We start from the raw sequence: 20,768 nt of genomic DNA, 5'->3' as shown, positions 1-20,768 counted from the left end.
CACAGCCAGCCCCCTGCCCAGCCCCAGCAAATGGGGGAAAATCCTGCTGAACCATGACAGATCAATGATGTGGCCTATCCCTCTGCTTCCTTTTGGCTTCGTTGTTGGATTTCCCCCCTAAAAGCTATGGAGGGATGCAGGTGTGAGAGTGAGAGGGTGGGGGCATTTGAGAAAACCTGAGCTCCATCTCACTTCCAGCCTGACCCCGTCCCACGGGCCCATCTCACAGACCAACTGGGGAGCCCTGTTGGGGAGGCTGGGACGGATCTAGCCTGAAGGAAACTCAATAGCTTGGGTAATTATCCAATTTATGAGGCTCTCAAATGGAGTTTCCAGAGCACGGGAGCCTGGTGCCTCCACAGCCCTGTCCCACGCGGCACAGACTCAGCCGGCACCTCTGCCACGCCTGGCCTTGGCTCAGCCCTTGTCCCCTTGCAGCAGGGCTCTGCACCTGCACAGCTCTCCCCTGGTGCTTCCTGCTGACTGGTGTCACCCCCAGGGAGCTGCAGATTTATAGGGAGAAAGTCAGCAAACAAGATTAAAAGTGCTGCGCACTATGGACACAAAATCTGTGCTGACGCCTGAGTTTTCCCTGCCCCCAAACCACCCTGGGTTTGCTGTGCTCGTAGACCAAAGCAGTCTCAGAGACCCCCATGCCAAAACGGTCTCTGCAGGCTCCCAGGACTGGCATTCTGAAGGTGGGCAGAGGGCCAGGTAGCTCACAGCCAGGACACACACCGTGTGATGCCAGGCCTGGTCCTGGTCTGGTTGTGCCCAGCAGGGCTGTGCCTGGGTGAGCCAGGGTTGGCAGTGGCACTGGCCCCACTGCACCAGGCTGCCGTGAGAGGAAACTTCTGCTCTTCCACAGCACTGCCAGTTTCCTCTCTGCAGGCTAATTTTAACCACCGTGTCGCTGCCGTGCGTGTCAAAAACCTGACCCTCCTCTGACCTCCAACCTCCCACCTCGGCTACTGCCGGAGCGAGCCACCCTCGTGCACCCGCAGCTGGGGTTGCCTCTGTTGGAAGGTGTCCCCCTGAAATCCTTTTGTCCCCCTGTACCTGCATGGGAGGAGAAGCCCTGTCCTCCCCACAGAGGCAGCTGCTGCTGCAGGAAGGTGGTGTGAGCAGGGTGATCACAAGAATTAGTATTTTGAGGACCAAAGGATTCATAACTGCTGATTCTACACCTATAAAGTGTCCTATGGTGCCATGGGGAGCAAAGGACAAGGTGACACCAGCTCAACAGCTCCAGGAGCTGCTGGGGATCCTCTTTCCCAGGACAGCCTTTTGCTTGTGCAATCTAGCCAGGAGCAATCCCTGCATGTGTCACCACAGGAACATTCCCAACCTCCTGGCTCTCCTTTAGGAATGATTGTGTGCAGGGGAAAGTCCAAAGGAAAGAGAACATGAGCAAAGTGGGAATGGCTGTCATGGGAAACATCCCTCCTGAGAGTTCCTGAGAGCTCTGAGAGCTCCGGGCTGCAGCTGAGGGAAGTGGTGGAAACCTCACCACTGGCTTCACCCCCAGCTCCATGGGTTAATGCCATGGAGACCCAGCCTGACTCACATGGGGTAACTTCTGCCCAGGGATTTTCCAGTCTGGGTATCTGCAGTTCTGTTGTGCCCAGGCTGCTGGGTGAGCAGAGTGCCCACCACCACCAGCCACATGCCAGGGGATGCCAGGATGTAGCCAAGAACAGCAACAGCAGGGAAGGGGATGCAGGAACTGCCTTTATAGGCAGGGAAGAGATGGGTGCCCCATCCTGACCCTATTCCTCAGAGATTTCTTAAGACACCTCTAGAAATAAAAGCCACATCCATGAGGTTTTTAGGAGGGGTTGAGTGCTGACACAGCTGCAGTGCACCCATTGCTCCACGAAGGCTTAAATCTGAGCCTCTTGGATCAAGAATGATTGGGCAAAATGCAGAAGAGCTCCCTTCACCCTTGGCTGGGGCTGGGGACAAGGGCAGGTGGGATCACTCCTTCCTCCCCTGAAGAAGAAACCAGTAGGAAACACCAGATTTCCTGCCAAGCCAGCACAGCACATGCTTAAATCCAGCTCATCTGCTGGGGGGAAAAGAGCCCAACCAAAGGCCCATGACATAATGCCACAGCAACTCGTCTCATGAACACATTTTTCCAGCCCACATGAATGAAAAACAGGGAAGGAGCGAACGCTCTGCACATCCCTGTCACGTGCAGCCCTGCTCGGGGAGGACGCGGCAGAGCCCCGGGCTGCCGGCAGCCAGGCTGGGAATGAAGTGACCCGTGACTGGCACCCAGGGCTCTCTGGAACGGCAGAGAGGGACCTTGCGTGCCGCCGAGCAACCTGCTTTGGTCAGAAACTTCCTGTTTCAGGGTGGAAATGTGAGCGGCAGCGCCGGGATAACCGCGACGGCTGCCGAGGCGCTCGCCGGCGCTCGTGGCAATGCCAGCGGGGCGTGGTGGGGACAGCAGGAGCTGTGCCCGACCTTCCCTAAGGAATGGCAGCGTGAAATGACACGGTGGGGATGTTTCTGGTGATGTGGCAGCAGACACCTCAACCCCAGAGCCCTTCCCCCTCTGTGCAGTGCGACAGCAGGAACCGAAAGCCTGGCTCCGAGTCACTGCTGGGTATGAAAATAGGCCTGACACGAACGCAGCCGTTCTCAAAGGAAAACCGAAAATGAGAATTGCTGAAGTGGTCTGGTGCCCCCGTCCATGACCCGGGCTCAGTTCCCCAGAGCCACCCCAGAGCACCTCGCCACCGCGGTGCCTCTCGGGGACACGTGGCCGGGGGCCAAGCGTGGGACTGAGGTGGCTTCGGCTGCAGCAGCCCTGATTGCCAGCCTGATCTCACTGGGGCTGGAGGGGAGATGTTTCCAATCTCCTGCTCCATCAGAAAGGCTCACCACCAGCTTGGCCACACTGCCAGAGATTCATTAGCCAACTGCTAATTCATGGGTCACACATTAACATAGTGATCATTGAGTAAGACACAGCGGGACACACATTAACACACACTAGCTGCCTGTTGAGACCCACAGGGCTGCGCATTAACTGTACCAGCTGTTGTGTTTTCGAAGCCACTCTGCAGTGCCAGTGCCACCACGACCTCACAGTGTCACCTCCTGCCAGCAGTCAGTGGGGTTCCCCAGTCTAACCAGGGGCTCCCAGATCTAATGAAGCTGATCCCCTCTATGGTCTCAGCTGTATTTGCCCCCACTCATAAAACAGGCAGAAGGGGAAAATCTTCCCTGAGCGCTGTGGAGGGCAAAGGACTCCCACACCAGAGCACCACATGTCCTCCAGGAGATTTAAGAGGAGGGAAGGGCTTGCTCTGAGAGCTGTGAGCTCTGTGCCCGAGGGGACACCTGCACCTGATGCTGGCGGGCTGACACCACCAGAAACCAGCCCCGCTCTCGCTTTGGGTCACAGGAGCGCCTGGAGCCGCGCCTCTGCCCCCGGGCCGGCCCCGCACACCGCTCTCCCGCAGCTCCGAAAATCGCTGTCACACCCTCCGCCGCCTTCAATCAACTTTTACAACTTGTTAATTTTACACAGCGTCCTAAAGAGCAAACAACTGGGAGGCAGGAATGCAGATTCCTTCAGCTAGTCCAAAGAGCCTCCGGCAGCCCAGCCAGCTGGCCAGGGGAGCCCTGCCGCATCCCGGGGGGGACATGGTCTGGAGGGGCTGCCCCGCGTCCTCTGGCAATGCCACGCTGCTGCTGGAGGTGTGTGCAGGGATCCCGGCAGCTTCTCCCTCTCCCAACCTGAGACTCCATGAGGAAACAGGAGGCAGCAGCTCTGGAGAAGTGATTGCTCAGAGGACAGGCTGCCATTGCCGACTCTGCATTCCGATGTGCGAGGGGGAGACACCAGCACATCCTGACAGCTGGATTCAGAAGGGGAAAAGGACATGAGAAGTTTGAGTCATAGCATGGAGAGATCCCATCCCAGATTCGGAGATGGGAACGGGATAGGCCTGGGACTCGGAGCCAAGCTCCAGCACGATCCAGAGTGGGGATAACACTGTTTTTGCCACATCATTTTAAACATGTCTTAGCTGAAGTAGCTGAACGATGCTGAGACCAAGTGAGCCCCAAACAATCTAAACCACGCAGCGACTGCACTGCCCAGCTGAAACGTTTGCACTGACCCTGCAAAACATCCAGGCAGGCCATGGCTCAGTGCCTCCCTGTGCCCCAGCAGCCTCCTCCCATCCCTGGGGAGCCAGCTCGGAGGAGGAGCACAAAGGAAAGCGCCTGCCTTGGGTTTTAGTCTCACAGGCTTGCACAGAAGCTGGGTGGGTTCAACCCTGGACTCAACACAGCCCAACTTCTCTGAGCTCCACCCGAGGAGCCCCTTGCTCTGCCCAGCCCCAAATACAGCTTGGAGGCGTTTGGTTCCTGGGTAGGGAGGACCAAGGTGTCCATCCCAGCTGGGCAGAGGCACTCACAGCTGGGTGTAACCCTGGTTTCAGCAGCTGAGAGCTGCCTGCAGGCACAGGTCTCTCAGAGAAACTTTTAATTTCAACTAAGCCCACAAGCAAGCTCCTGCCTGCAGTGGTGTGTGTGACCCAAGAGAGCAACTGTGGCTGCAGCAGGGACCAAACCAAGGCACCTCTGGCTTGGATGGATCTCACTGCAGATCCTGTGCACCAACCAGAGAGCACATGTGGGGAAAGGATCTGCTACATCCATGCCAGAGGCTCCATCAGAGAGAGGAAGACAGAGAAGTCCAGAAGAACCATTCCAGTTGCTCTTCCCTGTGGCTACAGATGGAGAACCACTCTCCAAAGAGAAAGTGTGGCCATGTCTTATCCTAAACTCTCTCCCAGCATCTTGGCCTCACTCAGGCACAGCTCCAGCTTCTGCACTGGGGCACACAGTCTCAGACAAGTCATCACAGCAGATGTGCTTTAGCCTGGCACACAGTTCTCTTTGCAGCTTTAAAGGCCACAGAGATCAGCCAGGACTGGCCTTTAAAGCTGGAAAGCAGCATGGAAAGTGAGCCAGCTGCCCACCATCCCCAGGGCTTGCTGGGCTTGCCTCATCCAGTGCAGTGATGCAGAGAATACACACGGGTGACATAGAGGTGCAAAGTGATGGATCTGAGGTGAGTCACACGGGTTTTGGGGTCAGAGACCAGAAGAAGCCCTGAGTAGCCTGCACAGGTTCCTGCCAAGGCTCTGGTACCTGTCACTGCTGGCAGCTGCAGGACAGCAGGGTGAGACTCAGTGACATGGGGGAAGCTGTGAGCAGCTCCAGGGCTTGAAGCCAAAATAACTCTGGGGATCCTGCAGGAACCTTTAGTTAATTTTGTGGAAGAGTCAACACCAAAGCCAAAGCAGATGTTCCAGATGAAAAACCATCCTCCAGATCCACCTAAAGTTCCTGTGCCCAGGATGGCCTGGAGAGCTAACACAGCCCAGCCCAGGACCAACTGCTGCCCTGGAGTTGCACAGCCTGGAGAGGAAAGCTCCTGCTGGATTCCAAACCAAGCTTTTGGCTTTCACTGATGCTTGGAAAGACTTGCCCTAATGTCTTACTCACCTGTTAAATGTGCTAAAGAACTTCTTTGTCAGATCCAGGGAGCAGCAGCATTTGCAGCACGGAGCAGTTGGCTCCAGGCTGCATCCAACACCTCGTAGGCAGGAGGTGGCTCTTCAGCTTGTTTAATTTTATCCCCAGAGCAGTCCTAGAGAAGATGATGGGGTACAGGAAGCTTCCAGTGAGTAATGGGGATGTTTCATCTGGTTTGTGAGTGTCTAATTCTCCTCATGTCCTCAGGCATTGGTGCCAACAGCTCAGCAGAGGCTGTGGGCTCCTCCACAGAACAAAATGGTGCCTCCAGTCAGACACTACAGGAATTTTTGCAGGAATTTTCACTGGAGAAAGAATTTTCTTCCACCCACCATGGCCACATGTGCTGATCCCCACAGCAGTGACATATCCAGGGCATTTCTGCTCTTCAAGGTGAAGGCTTGAGCACAGGACTACACATTTAAATTGTCTGTCATGTGAACGAGGGGCTGAAAAATCACAGCTGTGAAAGAGGCAGATGACTCCTGGAGAAACAGTGAGTCACACACAGGGACTCCCTGCTACAGTCACCTCAGTGCCTTCCTGTCTCCCAGTCCAACCTCCAGCACATTCCCAAACTTCCCAAGGAAAGAAAAAGTCAGGCCACGAGTCAAGCCAAGTCCAAAGGAGCCTGCTCTGCTCCTGCCTTGCAAATCCTACTGGAACATGAACAGGGGAAGACAAATCCCTGAAATCCTGCCCCCAACCTGTGGTCCCAGGCTGGGGAAGGAGGAAGGCAAGCTCCTTATCCTCAGCAAAGCCACCGTGGCACCACTGACAGCTTTCACAGGGCATGGGCTGCTCTCCCTGCCGCAGGAGCCTCCAAGTCTTTTCCTTTTCGGGGACTGGGGGAATTTATTTCCTCTGCCATTTCGGAGGATGCCTGCCTTGCCAGAGATTGTTTTGCAGAGTTCAGACAGATAAGAAAGTGGTTAGCAGGCTCTTCGGTGGAGGAAGGGAGGATTGCTTAGTAAGGGAAAGGCGACCGCTCTGCTCCCAGCAGCCGCACGCTGCCCTTCCTCTGAGGCCACCACTGCAGAGGACGCTGGCGCTGGGGACAAGGCAGGGCCACCCCCACACCTCTCCACCCCGGGTGTTTTTTGGGTACATCTGCTCGTGGGGCCACACTGGTGACCAGAGACTGTGCTGCTGTGCCAGGACTGGGATCTGTCTCTCCTGGAATTTGGGAAATGCGGCTGGTGAATGTTCAATCCAACATCTCGATTGCAAATCTCAGGGCGCTCTTGCGACAGTGCCCTGAGACAGAGCCCTTTCTGCAGGACATGTGGAGGGAAAAAAAGGGGGCAGGAGCCCCGTGCAGGCTGCCCCGTGCTGTGGGGACAGTGCTGTGGTTATCTGGCACCCTCCCTGTTCCGGAATGTGTCTCTGGAGCGGTGGCAGGAGGGAGCTGGCCCTGCTGGGGGCTCACAAGGAGGAAACCCTGAAGATTTACCAACAGCACAAACTCTTTTCCAAGGACTTCCCCATGGAGACAACGAGAAACTGCCCCAGGATTTAACCCACTGAGTAATTCAGAGATTCCTGTCCCACAGGACAAAGCACCAGTGTCACAGAGTGCTGTGACAGTGGGAAGATGAGCGGTGGAAGGAAAAGCATGACAACACAGGAACGGGGAAGCAGGGCTGGCAATCTACAATATAAAAATAGCATTAAAAAAGGTGCAAACCAGAGCTCACCCTGACAGCCCCCACCTGCCCAGCCTGCACCATCCACCTCCTGCCCTTCCTGTGTCACCTCTGCTTCAGGCAGAGAGGCAAGAGCTGGAATATTCTGCCTGGTCCTGGCAGAGCTGGCTGGGAAGCCATTTCTGTGAGTTTACACAGCTTATACGTTCTCCATGCAGTTCCTGGCCGCCTTCCATCGCAGATGAGAGTTTTATGTCGAATTTTAAGTTTGACCACAAATATTTAAACTTCCTTGGACCACAAATGCTGTATCTTCTTTGTGGTTTAGTTGGCACCAAATGAGTATTTACAGATCCCTATATGTCTGTCTGTCATTTAAATATCTCACGGAGGTGCCAAAGGCTTCCAAAGCAGAGGGGCTCCTCCAGCAGACCCCTGATTTCGCCCTCTCTGCCCTTCCTTACCCAGCACAGGCGAGGGAGAGGTGCAAGCACTGGCCAAGCCTTTGCAGAGGGCACAGCTGCTCTGGCCTGAGCATTTCATACTTGCACTCTATTAAGTTTTCTTTCCAGAGAATGTCATCTGAGATCCCACCGTAACTTCCACAGTTCCCTGCCCTGGTGGATACTTGAACTGGGATGAAAGCGTTTGGAATTTTCTCCTCTTCTTTTAGGAAACTGAGTCTACAGGAGACTGTTTTAATGAGAACCACTAAAACCTCCTAAAGCAGCAAAGCTCCCACCTGGCCACTGCTCGCAGCCTCCCCAGGGGGTTTTCACTTCCTCAAACACCAGCAATTCTCAGCGGGTGATAATCCCAACCTGCTGAACTGGGATCCCTCTCTAGGTAAACTGGTCAGAGTGGTTAGTGCCCGTGGCACAACGGTATTGAGTTCAGGCAAGGCTGTTTGGCCAGGAAAATGCAGCCAAATAAATACCACAAAAGATCCCTCCTAAGCATCCAGTGCCAAAGGAATTTGGTGCTGCTGTTACATGGAGCTGGATATGGAGCAGCGAGCTGAGGGTCCTTGAGCTGACACCCAGCAACAGCCCAAAATCTGAGTTAGAGTGCACGCACTGGCTTGAGTCAAGATGTGTGTGTATTTCATTTCCTTCAGACTTTTTAGTCTAGGACACAAACTGCATGCTCACCCCACCAGTTTTAGGGGAACTTTAGAACACGGAGATGCTGCTCCTGCAACGCTGCTTTTCCCATCCCAGGGATGCACAGCACTGGCCAGCAGTGGCAGCACTCAGGGAGCTCTCCCACAACTCTCACCACCCCTTGGGGGACACAAAACAACGTGCCCAAGGCAAAAGCTCCAGTGATGGCTGCCCACATCAGAGGAAACAGATACCTGAGTCAGAGCCATGGGATGAGAAACCTCTGCTCCACAAACCAGAAGCCAGACAGAGCAACGTCAGTGCCCTGGTGCCTCTCGCATGCCTCACCAGCCCTGGATGCTGCTGGGAAGCTCAGGGCACTCTGCCTCTCCTCAGCTTTGGAAGGGGAAGGAGAAGCTTTGCTTTGAACTAACAAAGCCCTGGTGCAAGGGCAGCTCACGGGGCTGCCATGTGCAGGGAGGAGCTCCTCTGACTGCTCTGCCGGGGCCAGCGTTGAATTCCCTTGAAAACGGAGGGTGGGGATACAGCAGGCAATGGAATAACACCAGAAAAATGCCACCACAGCTCGGCTGGCTGCGACACCACAGCCCCAGAGATATTACCAATCCTGGCATTCCCCCCCGCCGCAAGAACCGCGCTGGCAGCGCGCTCCCGGCTCGGGGCAGGGCGGGAAGCGGCTCGCACCATTTCCAGCAGCCACTCCAGGGAGGGACAGACGCTCTGTTTTGCTTTACAGTGAAATGCTGCCACTTAGGGGACTCCCAATGACGTTCCAGTGCCTGAGAGCCCATGTTCTCTTCCAGGAGGGGCTGCTCTAAGCAGGACATGCTCCCTTAGCCTCCCAGTGAGGTGATTTTAGGCACCCGCCGTGAGCTCTGGCCCAAGCAGATCCTGCTCTGCTTTAAGGAAGCAGCAAGCACAGCTCTGCTACTTATACCCAATACTCAGCTTTTCTGGCAAATGATTAATGGCCTGAGTCTTGCAGTTGCTTGCTTCCAGCTGGGCCAAGAGCTGCAAACACACCTAGGGAAGGGAAGGAGGAGTTGGAACGTTGGCTTGGTGGGGAAAGGAAAGCTATTCGCTGTGTCTTTGTTTTCGGGAGAGCTCCTCCTCTCGGGAGTGGATGCTGAGTGCAGAGCAGGGCCCCTGCCCCGAAACGGAGGAGCTGAAGCAGAACAATAGGGTGGGGACTCTGGATGGGCCCCGACAAGTGGGGTGGGCTGGAGCAGGGGCACCAATCCATACTTTTGACTTCATTCACACTTACAGCTGCATTAGAGACATTTCCTGAAAGCACAGTAGGAAGAGAGGGGTATTCGCTCACTCCACCCTCCATCTAACACCGTCCTCGCGATCCAGCCGTGCTCCGAGAGCCAATTCTGGCCTCTGGCAGAGCTGCAGGCCAGACATTACAAGTGCTGGTGTGAGCAGCACAGGTCCCCACCCGATGAGCAGCAAGCAGACTTGGAGCACAAAGGAGGGGTGCAGCAGCCAGCAAAAAATATATATAAAAAAAATCAACGCAGGGAAATGCAGAGCCGTTGTCCAAGGTGGAGAAGAAGGTGTCAGGAGCGCGATCTGAGTGCTTGGCATCAGGACAGGGAATGGTGCAGCCCCTTGGTGACAGCAGATGGAAGGAGGCTGGTTGTCCTGCAAAGGAGGGCAGCGACAGCCAGGCTGCACAGGGGCCTTGGGGCAGGAGAGAGGCACAGCAGGGCGAGCACACGGCCGTGTCCCCAGCACGTCACCTCCCGGCCATGCCACGGGCTGCACCGGGAGCCGGGGACCGGGAACGGCGCGGAGCCGAGCCCGTGCCTGACTCACCCCGGCCCCGGCGCATCCTGCATGTGGAGCCTGAAAAACAACTTTTTTTCCCCCCTCTTTTCTAAAAAACAAAAAGCCAGACGCCCTCTTGCAGATCTGGAGTTACTCAGGCTGACTCACAGCAAGGCTCTCCTGGCTCTGCTGGCAGTGCCTGCATGTACCTGGAGTGGGCTGAGCAGGCTGTGCTGGTGGCACCCACGGTGTCACACACCTGGAGCTGTGGCACTTCCCTGAGTGCTGTGACAACAGCCTGCTGCAGCCAAGCTGATTATTTTCAGCTTCAAACTTCAACCATTTTTGGTGAATCCCCGAATGAAAAAAAAAAAAAAAAACCCTAAATAAATGAAGACTATAAATTTTTTTTGTAAATGGGAAAAGTATTTCTTTCATTCTCCCATAATACGAATCCAGCAAACAGGAAAAACATGAACCCAAACCAAAGCTCAGACATCACATCTGGGGAGAGACCAAGCATGGAAAATTTTAATCCAAAGGTTAATGTTTGGGAAGCTCCGAGTGTGTGAAAAGAGGGGTTAGATGGGTGCTGCTCCGCGGCTCGAACAGTTATTGCCGCCAAGTGGCGGCTTTCAAACGGTGCCTGCCTGCCCCAGCCCAGGCACTCGGGGTCAGGAGCTAAAATAGAAAACAACTGAAATCACTGGAAGCAAACAAACACTCAGATCAGATGCTGGAAAAGCCAAGCGAGGAAGGAGCCAGCAGCAAGAAATGCAACTCGAGCCCTGTGACTGGGAACGGCCTCCGGACTCGCCCTGGGTGAATCGCACCAAACCACATGGTGCTGGTGGCCCTTGTGACCCTCTCCTGCTCCCCCACCCCCCTCCTGTGCCACCTCCAAGGTCACTCGACAGCCCTGTGACACTCCTGTCCCAACTGTCACCTCCGTCTCCTTTGCTCACTACTCTGCAGAGTGACACTCTAGTGGTTGTCACACCTTGGGGCTTTTTCCACCCCACAGTTTTCTCACCAGAAGCATCATTTCCTGCCCAAGGACAGAGCACCCAACTCTTCCCCCTTCACCCCAACCCAGCAGAAACAGCTCCCTGCACCTGCCCAGAGCAGCATCTCTGCTGCTCTCCTGCTCACTCCACCCTTGCACCCCAAGCTGCTGGGCTCCTGCATCCCCAATCCTGCAGCAGCTCTGCCCTCTGAGCATCTCATGCCCCCATTTTCCCCACATCCTGCCTCCAAAATGCCTTTGTCTTCATCTTCTGCATTAGATTATGCCCTTTCCAGACTGCTCCTTCCAGACACTAGAAATCTCTCATCCCCGAAGCTCCAACAGAATAGCATCCTAATTGCCTTTGTTAGGGATGGGGCCATGCCTGTAAAATTGCCACGGCTGCTGCGGCACTAACAATAGCTTAAAAGCTCCAGGAGTTCAGCGTGGAGCCCTCCCACACTAAAGCAAACACAAAGAGAAGGGACCATATGTCTGCAAGGGCGGCCGTGGCAGGTGGGTCGGAGCTCCCGGGGCTCCCCGGGGGTGGGAAGGGACGGCACGGCCCCGGCAGGCGTGAGAGCATCCGGCACAGCCACGCTGCAGCCCGGCCCGGGAGGCTCCCTGGGATCAGCCAGGGCACTGCTGCTCCCCAGGGCAGCAGGCAGGCTCCAAGGAGCTGCAGCACCCCTGGGCTGGGCTCTGCACTTGCCACAAGGGCTGGGTTGCTCCTCTCCCAGCTCCTGCCCAAGCAGCCGCTCCCTGGAGCCATGGGAAATTTGATTTTTGTGTCTGAGACAGAAAATGACCTGCTGCAGAGCAATGAGTGACACCTCCCAAAGAGCTGGAGTGTCATACATTGCTGCCACCAAGGTGGTGGTGCTCAACAGAGAAGCACAAGGATGGATGATGCAGTTCAGCTCCTAATATTCTAATTTTGAGGCTGCTCAAGGTGTCAGGCTGCTAGGGGACACACAGACAGTGGCCAGAGAGGAGGAGAAGGCTTCAGCTCCTAATATTCTCCTAATATTCTAATTTTGAGGATGCTCAAGGTGTCAGGCTGCTAGGGGACACAGAGGCACTGGCCAGAGAGGAGAAGAAGGGCAACTGTCTTCTGTTAGCAGAGAATCACTGCAAAAAAAGATGGGAAAAACACAAGCTAGTGCACAAAAAATGGAAATTATTCTTTAATAAACCATTAGGTAAGGTAAACCCAGCTTAGGACCAGTGCCTTGCTTGGCTGAGCCCAAAATCCAGGCACTTCTCACTCCCTGACCACACTCTGCAGGTAAAAACATAAATCTGCTGACAACTAACTGCAGAAACATGGAGATAAAAATGAAAAGGAAACAGAAGCGAGGCTGAGGGAAAACACCAGGAACCTCTGTAGATACTGAATGTCTCTCTAAGCTCAGCCCAGAAAAAGGGCTTTAAAAGCACATGCAAAGCACCTCTGCCTGGGCAGGGGAAGGGAAGGGCGATGCCAAGGGAAAACCCTGAGGAGCAGCTGAAGGGAAATTGTGGCAGGGCTCACCTGCAAAGGCAGGGGAAGTGTGTGATGAGAAACGTGAGCAGAGCAGGCTGGCAAAGCCCTGGCTCAGGAGGGGGCTCCCTCAGGGTCTGTGCTCATGGAAGCATGTGCTAGCACGCTCAGAGGAGTCCCAGCAAAGGCCAGGCAGGCGTGCTCCAGCTGCCCGTGGACCATCACTCCTGCTCCTCATCCCTCCAGCCAAGGGGGAAAATGTAATCAGAGCAATTTCTATTAGCAAGAATATAAAGACTTGGAAGCTCTGGGCTGTCTCTTGACAACTAATTAATTACCAGGTAGCATCCCATTGAAGCTGCCAGCACAGCACACACAAGTTCCAGCATGATTTAGGGAGAGGGATGAACTTTACAATAAACTCCAGAATTTTACTTCATCTCCCGCCACCATCTGAGATCCTGGGGGAATAGGAAGGGGTGGCAAGAGGCAAAGTCTGAAGCCATCTGGGATCATCATTAACTCCTTCACTCGTGGCCTCTGAAAACATAAATGCTGACTTTGCTGTGAGCAGCAGCTTCCAGCCAGATGAGCTCCTTGGACACCCCATTTCTTAGCTGCTCTTCTGCCAGTTTCTGCCACTCCCAGAAGGAGGACACAAAGGGACCAAGGCTATTTGGGCTGCAGAAATTGTCAGGGAGAGCAGTGGAAGCTGCTACCCATTGTGATGTGCCAAGCTTTGTCAGAACATCTAAAAAAAAAATTAAAAAAAGGTAACAACAAGCTGGAGTTGAAGATCAGGATGTGTGACCTGTCAGGGAGCTGGGCTTGGGCAGCAGGACCAAGAATCTCAGAATGGTTTGGGTTGGAAGGGGCCTTAAAAATCACTTGATTCCAACCCTCCTGCAACTAAACACTCTCATTATTCAATATAAACCTCACGGCAGCACCATGAGGTCTGAACTAGGAGACAACACATGAAATCTGAGGATATTTAGGGGCAGTCATCCCAACATAACATTTCTCAGGAAATATTAGGGAAAGGGATGGGAAAGATGGGAGAGGCTGTTCAGCATGGCACAAATGGCCTGAACTACTCAGTTTTCTCTGCACCCAGCAGCACATTGATCAGCACAGGGGGACAGTGCTATGTTTGAGGACTGCTTTGAGGAGCTTTTTTGACATGTGTCAACTCTCCTACCACTTGAGACAACCCAGGCAGCTTTTGGGAGCAGAATCCTCCATCTCCCTGCTCCAGGCCACAGCTCTACTGGTGGCCACACCAGCACAGCCACAGGTCATCTCGCTCAGGTGCAAATGTTCTGGGCTAAGCCAAAACATTTCTTTTCTTTTTTAGATTTACTTGATGTAAGTCCAAAAACTGAGATGACATCAAAGAGCCCATTGAGCAGATCCCCTCCAGAAACACACGGGGACTTTTACCTCGTTAGTACAAACACGGTTCCCCTGCAGACTTCCTGGGAACAGCTGAAGCAGCACCGCACTTCAAAAACCAGCCTGCACATCACAGGGCTGGGGAGGAGCTCAGTTCTGGCTCAGGATTGTTGTCAACCCTTTCAAAGCCCACATAGGATCACACACAAGAATTGTCATGGCCCTGGGGGGAACAACTTTCTCTTTGTCCCCAGGATATGGGCTGTAAAGGCAATGGCAGGGCAGGAGCTGTCACAAGGAGCAGTCAGGGAGGGTGTGGAGCCTGATGTGAAGGAGAGAAAGAGAAGACTTAGAGGATGGATTTACCCCTGCTGGGACTGGTCAGTGACTGTTTCCCATGAGCTAACAAGAGGAATGAGTGTCCCTTCAGGATTTCAAACCCGTGCCAAGAGCCCATCTTTCTCTGTGGGATGGCAACTGCCAGCAGCTCTGTCCCTGCTGCAGTCCCCAGCTTGGATCTGCTGCTGGCTTGGGTCTGAGGTCACTTCCAGAGGGACACAGGAGACCTGCAGGAGCTGAGCTGTGGCATGGAGTGACAATCAGGAGATATGCTGCTTCCTGGAAGAGCTGGAACTGATGTGCAAATAATGGCAGAAAAATGCGGGGCAAGGGAGGGTTAGAGAGAGATTAGTCTGGGGCACACTCTGGGAGATACACAATGTTAAGTATGAGGGCAAAGGAAATGAAAACTGGAAACTCAAACATAGTCAAGAATCCAATCCCAGCCTGGGCAGGAAGTTTACACTCTGCTTCTAAATATACATGTTTTTAAATCAACAAGCTTTCTTGTTCCTCAGCTCTACTGTACATCCACACGGGAGAACGAACCGGATGGAGGCACTGCCAAGCTCTGCTGGTGAGGTGTCCCGTCCACAAGGGACAAGGCACGGGTGACACATCCCTGCCATGCCCCAGCAGGGGAGCAAAGGCTTCCCTGCTCCTGAAGATGCTCTGGGGGAGCAGAATTCCCAGCTCCAAGCTCGCTGCTCAGCCCTTGCAGGCAGACTCTCCTGTGCTCCCCAAGTGCCTGTGGACACTGAGGAGAAGGATTCTGTGAGCAGGGCTCAGCTGTGGTACCTCCTTCCTCCCTGCTCTCTGGCCATTGCATTCATGCTCAGCAGCCAGATAGTCACATATTTTTTTTAATTTGATATAATTATCTCCTAGAAATTACTGTACACAGCCTCTTGGGATCTAAAGCAATTAAGTGAAGATAAATTTCTTTCATGGAGCAAGCTGTCAAAGGATGAAGCAATTTCATTCCCCATTTGAAGTGGAAGCTTTGGGTCATGCATGGTTTATTTGAAACAATGCCATCACCTAAAGCTGCTGATCTTATCTGTCTCTCTCTGTCTCTCCATTTCAAACTGCTGAAGATGTGCAGCGTGGCACTGCCTGAAGTGATGACATCTGGCACCAGGCCAGCTGCAGAAACAAGCTGCTCCTCCCTGAGCCCGAGTGCAAGAGGCCAAACATTCCTATTAAAAAGGGGGAAACCGAGGTGAAATCTGGGAAGAGCTGAAAAGTGGGAATCCTGCCTGAGGGAACAAGCTCCAGAGGGAGCGAGGTGCCAGCAGAAAGGGGTGGCACTGCCCAAGACAGGATGGGGCATCTCTGAGGGGTAGTGCTGCCAGGCTTCCTCTTCCTCACCAGGCTGCCCTGAAGCCATGTAAACCAGGCTTCCAGGATCTCATCAGGAGGAGGAACAGCCCATACCCTTCAGTCTGTATGAGGAGAGACATGGCAGGGTGGAAATTATATCCCATTAGCACACGCGTGCTAAGTCTCTCAGAATTTCCAGCAAATTCTTTCCTGTCCTCACACTTCACCATGACAAAATGTTTCATTTTGCAAAAAAAAAAAAAAACAAACAAAAAACAAAACAAAACCCAAAAAAACCCACGTAAGAAATGAACTCATTTAAATAAACCATTCTCCAAAGTGGTGGATTTTATCCTGGAAAGGGGAGGATGTTGTGGAGCAAAGGGTGGCTGTGGTGAGGGCTTTGCTACCTCCACAGGGTCAGAGATTCCAGAGATTCCCAGGAAGAAAGGCATGTTTAGCAAGTATTCCATACTTCCCAAATGAGGACACCTGGAGGATCTCTCCTTCTCCACATCAGGACAGTCACTAACTCAGTCCCAGGGAAACTGGTGAGGATGCTCATGTCTAAATGTTACTTTTATTTGTAAGTATGAAAACAGGCAAGTTCTGAGCAAATTCAGCTCCCACGGCCTGGGCCGACGAGAGCATTTCATCCATGAGGCTTCAGCAAAGCTCAGATCACTGCTGATTAAATCTTTACTCATTAAAACTAAAAAAAGTTACTGGTACTAGAGGGAGCTAATAATAAAAACTGGCAATGGGTGCGAGTTCGAGAAGCATCTGGGTGACTTAAGAGCACAAAAATGATCTTCAGAAGTGACCTCAGCACCAGACATGTGGCACGTCACCGCAGCTGGGAGGTCACTGCAGCAGCTCCAGAAGTGCACAGCAGCAGCACGTCCCTGACACACCCTGGGGAGCTGCTCCAGAGCCACTTTTCCATGGGAATCACACATGGAACAGGTATCAGGTGAAGTGAGACAGGTCTGGAAGGATGGAGCAAACTCAATTTTTTTCTGTGCATGGACATAAATCTCCTTTCCTAATAATGGCTGCTATAATAAACATCGCATTGTTTATGCTTAAGATAAATACGGAACCAGAATGTAAATCTGGTCTGCTGTTCACAGAGCAGGCAGGCAGCAACTCCTCAGAAAACACATTTGTCTTCATCCTCAGAGCTTGTGTTTATATGTGCATCTACCTATTCCAAGTACAATGAAGGTTTGGGAAAAGTTTAAAAAAATAAATCAATGAAATGACTACAAATAAGAACCATAGTTGTCACTATTCATAATATATAAACATATAGATAAATATTTGTTACACATGGTGGAGAAAATGTAAAATGCTGGTATGTAAAATGTTAAGACAAATTTTGTTGATTTAAATAAATTATGGCTTTTACCTTATGTTTAGGGAAATATATGCAAATATGTTATGGGGAAAAATGCGATTATCTGCTGGATTAAATATCCAGCATTTTTCATGTCCCACCACAGACACAGCCAGGCCAGCAGCAGTCAAGCCGCTCGTGTGGGGTCTGTGTTTGGGAAGAATTTTTATGCTTCCCAATGAACCTTCCCTTAGTACCCCCTGGTCTTCCTAAGGGACACGGGTGGCCTGGGGCTGAGGCACTGGCCTGAAATCCTGGGTATCAGGGGTTTGTTCTCATCCTGAAGCCAAGGCTTCCTGTGGGACCAGCTCAGTCCCTCAGCCCCGTGTACCTCTGTTGCCAATCCCTAACAAGGAAATTGCTTTTCCTTCTGTCAAAACGTGTTGTGGAGATACGTTCATTAATGCCTGGGAAGCGATTCGACTTCAATGACTTTGAGAAAAAAAAAAAAATCAATAAATAAGATTATGGTGGTGTGTCCTTCTCTCTGGGGTTTGGGATGTGACAGCAGGAGGGCACTGAGGGTGACAGCTCTGTCCTGCCACGGCAGCTGGGCTCTCCAACCTCGCCCAGCCCCAGCCCAGTGCTGGCAAAGGGATTTGGCATCCACAAAAACAACACAAGCTTCAGCTGGGAGCAGAAACGTGGGGAGCAGACTCCAAGCTCAATGACAGAGGTCACCTTCCGTCTCCCATAGAGACAGAGTAGATCCCCATCTGTTATTTGGGCTGACCACTCCCTGCATTCCACCCCGTCCACTTCTTTGGCAAGCTCTGCAGGACGTGGATCTTTCTTATTCAGGATAACAATGAGGAGTTATTAATTGGGTCTTTTTTCGGGTTTCCTGAGGTCCTTCCCATAGCTGCCTTGGTGGATACCACAGCCGTCCTTGCCTTTAGATGGGATTTCAGCATTTCAGCTGGGCAAAGACAGAACAGTGCCATGAAAGAGGGTCCCTCTAAAGCTGGGTCTTGGGCAGAGGCCAAGAGTCAGGTCAAGGACTGAGTTTAGTACCAGAAAGAGGAGCCTGAGCAATGGCAGCATATTCAGCTGGCAAAGATGCAACACCAGGTCCCAGGGACTTCTCATGTGATCCAAAGCACCACAATGACACCTGAGCAGCACAAAGATTGTCTCAAGCCACGCTTCATGCCCAGGGACAGCTCAGCTAGCCAGAGCAGCCTTTCCATTTCCTCAGAGTTTCTCTGGGTAGCAATAAGAGATGGCTCGTTGGGAGGGGATCCAGCATTAATGGTGTTTTAATGAGGCCTTTCAATACACTTATAGATTAATCAGCACATTCCACGAGGTCTGGGCTCTGCTATGTCATTCCAAGTACACTAAAGCCGTGGCAATACCTGTGCACTCTCTGGGCCTGATGTCCTGCCAAGAGGTGGCAGGTTTTGTGCTATCTGGGTGCTGGGGCAGCAGAAAGGCCACTTCCCACTGCAAAATCCCAAGGGAAGTGAAGGGTGCACACTGTGTGCTCCAAGGAGGTGCTGCACAGGGTCTGACTCTCCTTTCCTAGGTCACTCCACTATTCCCAACTGCAGGAACACACAGTCAGCGAGTTTCTTGAATAGGACATTTCCCGTTTCCCAAGAATCTGTGCTGAACCTCTGGAAGCAGTTTTTTAGGACAAAAGGACTAAACACAAGTGAGTTTCCCATCTCATTACACAAACCTGGCCTGACCATGACACAAGCGAGGACGTTGGACAGTGAGCGTCATCTGATCCGCACGGAAAGATCCAAGCCCAGGCATGGGACAAGGCTGATTTATCCTGTCAGTCTCTGCCTCGAGCTGATGATCCCATCTCACTTCCAGAAAACACTTTAAAAGAGCCTTCAGCTGACAGCAGAGCCAAGCTGTGCAGGGCTGGCTGAGCACCCGACACGTGCTGGGGCACGTGCACAGCTCACACCCTGATTCACTTGGAGCTCACACTGTGGTTGAAGCGCCCTGTCCAAGATGAGCCTGGAGGAGAGGCAGAGATGCATCCAAGGCTGGGGAGGAAGGCATGGAAACACCACAAGCCACTTGAGAAAACTCCCCACGCACTGTGGTAGCACTTCTTCCCTCCCCATGCCAGGAAAGAGGCATTTCAGGGACAGGGAAGGTTGTTTCCACCAGCTGCTGGTTCTTCCCTCCCTGCTGCCCGCTGCAGGAGATGGGACTGCCTGGAAGGCAGCACCTTGTACTTCCCTGCAAGCCCAGACCACAAAGCCACTCTGCCTCTCACTGTCACAGGGGTGAAGAGAACACGTGTAACTGGATCTTAACACGTTGGCAGGTGGTTCCTCACCTCGCAGTGTGACTGCAGTTCCCACACACAGCCCTCGGCCCAGCACCAGGCACAGCAGCAGGACCCCAGCTCTGCACGGGGGGGGCTGCTGTCAGATCTGCTCCTCCTCGCCACCCTGCCTGCCCAGGGCTACAGGAGGACCTGGTTCACACCTGACTGTGGCAAAGGGGCTGCAGGGTTTGATCTCCTGCTGCCTCCAGCCCGATGCCACGGCCCTGCGTCAGCAGCCCCGAGCACTCGGCACGGCCGGGCGAGAGGACGTGAAAAGCTCCTATGCCCCAGAGACTGCGGTGCACAGGATACGGCCTGGATCCAAATCTGCTCAGCAGAGGTCTTAAAATGTCAGCGTAAACAGGAGGGCAGTGCTGGCGGGGCCACAGGGAAGCTCACTCAGGCTTATGCTGCTTAACAATAGGTTCAGTGACCTGGACAAAGAAAACCTCTCCTGATAAAGCCAGCAGATTAGACACTGACTCAAACCCTCCCGAGGTTTCAAGAGAGCAGCTCAGTAACAGGCAAAAACTTGGGATTGCTCAGACACTTAGTTAGGAACAAACCCGGTGCTATTTACCACAGTTAATGCCAAATTGTGCCTGCAGGAAGGAGCAAAGGCTGCAGGACACTGGGAGTGTCCATGGGGATAGAGGACAGTGGGACAGCACAGTGTCACCTCCTCCTGAGGAGCAACATGTGGAGCCTGGACAGTCACAGCTCAAACACACCAGGAGAGCAGCTCAGGGAATCAAAACCATGCCCGAGACTGTCCTGCCTCTCACTCCATCTATTCAGCTTATAAAAAACAGGATGGGAACTGGGGGGACTTGGGACACATTTACATATCAGAGCTAAAGCAACAACCCACAACTTCCAAACCTACAGCAAAATCCAATTATTGGAAACTGAGACAAAGCAAATTTAGCTGGGAAATAATGCATATTTTTAACAGTGACTGAAACTGGGCCTGGTGACAATTTGCTGAGGATCCTGAAGGGTTCTCAGCCTTCCACAATCAAGGGTTTGTGCTTTCTACAAGACCTGCTGTTGGAAATTTCCTTGTGGTTTCATGAGGCAGAAAAAGCCAGTGGAGATGGCCACAGCCTCCCCAGCTGGCCAACATCCGGGGCTCTCCCAGGCTGGATTCCCCATTCCCAGAACCGACACACACCACCCTGGGCTCCTCTTTGAAGAGGGGGTTTCTGACCTGTGCATTCCTCCCAGAAGTTCCCCGATGTTCAAAGCAGCTTGCTGACAGACAGGCAGGTGTGCCTGTGACAGTGACCACCTCCCCAAACCCGGCGTGGGGGCGGAGGGGAGGGGGTGGCCCCCCAAACACAGCCCCGGGCAAGGCACGGGGGAGGGCTCCCAGCCCAGCTGTGACATTTCCTTTCACCTATACCTGTACAGCTG

At 53.1% G+C, this 20,768-nt stretch overlaps 1 protein-coding gene across 5 annotated transcripts in view; it reads right to left on the bottom strand.

Annotated features, from left to right (window-relative positions):
• Positions 1–20,768, bottom strand: part of SMG6 (SMG6 nonsense mediated mRNA decay factor) — a 105,697-nt gene that overhangs the window by 18,295 nt on the left and 66,634 nt on the right. The window lies entirely within an intron of this gene.

The sequence above is a fragment of the Lonchura striata genome, chromosome 19 (genome assembly GCF_050655825.1).
Source record: "Lonchura striata isolate lonStrDom1 chromosome 19, ASM5065582v1, whole genome shotgun sequence".
NCBI classification, from domain to species: Eukaryota; Metazoa; Chordata; class Aves; order Passeriformes; family Estrildidae; genus Lonchura; species Lonchura striata.
This window is presented reverse-complemented; position numbering and strand designations above follow the sequence as displayed.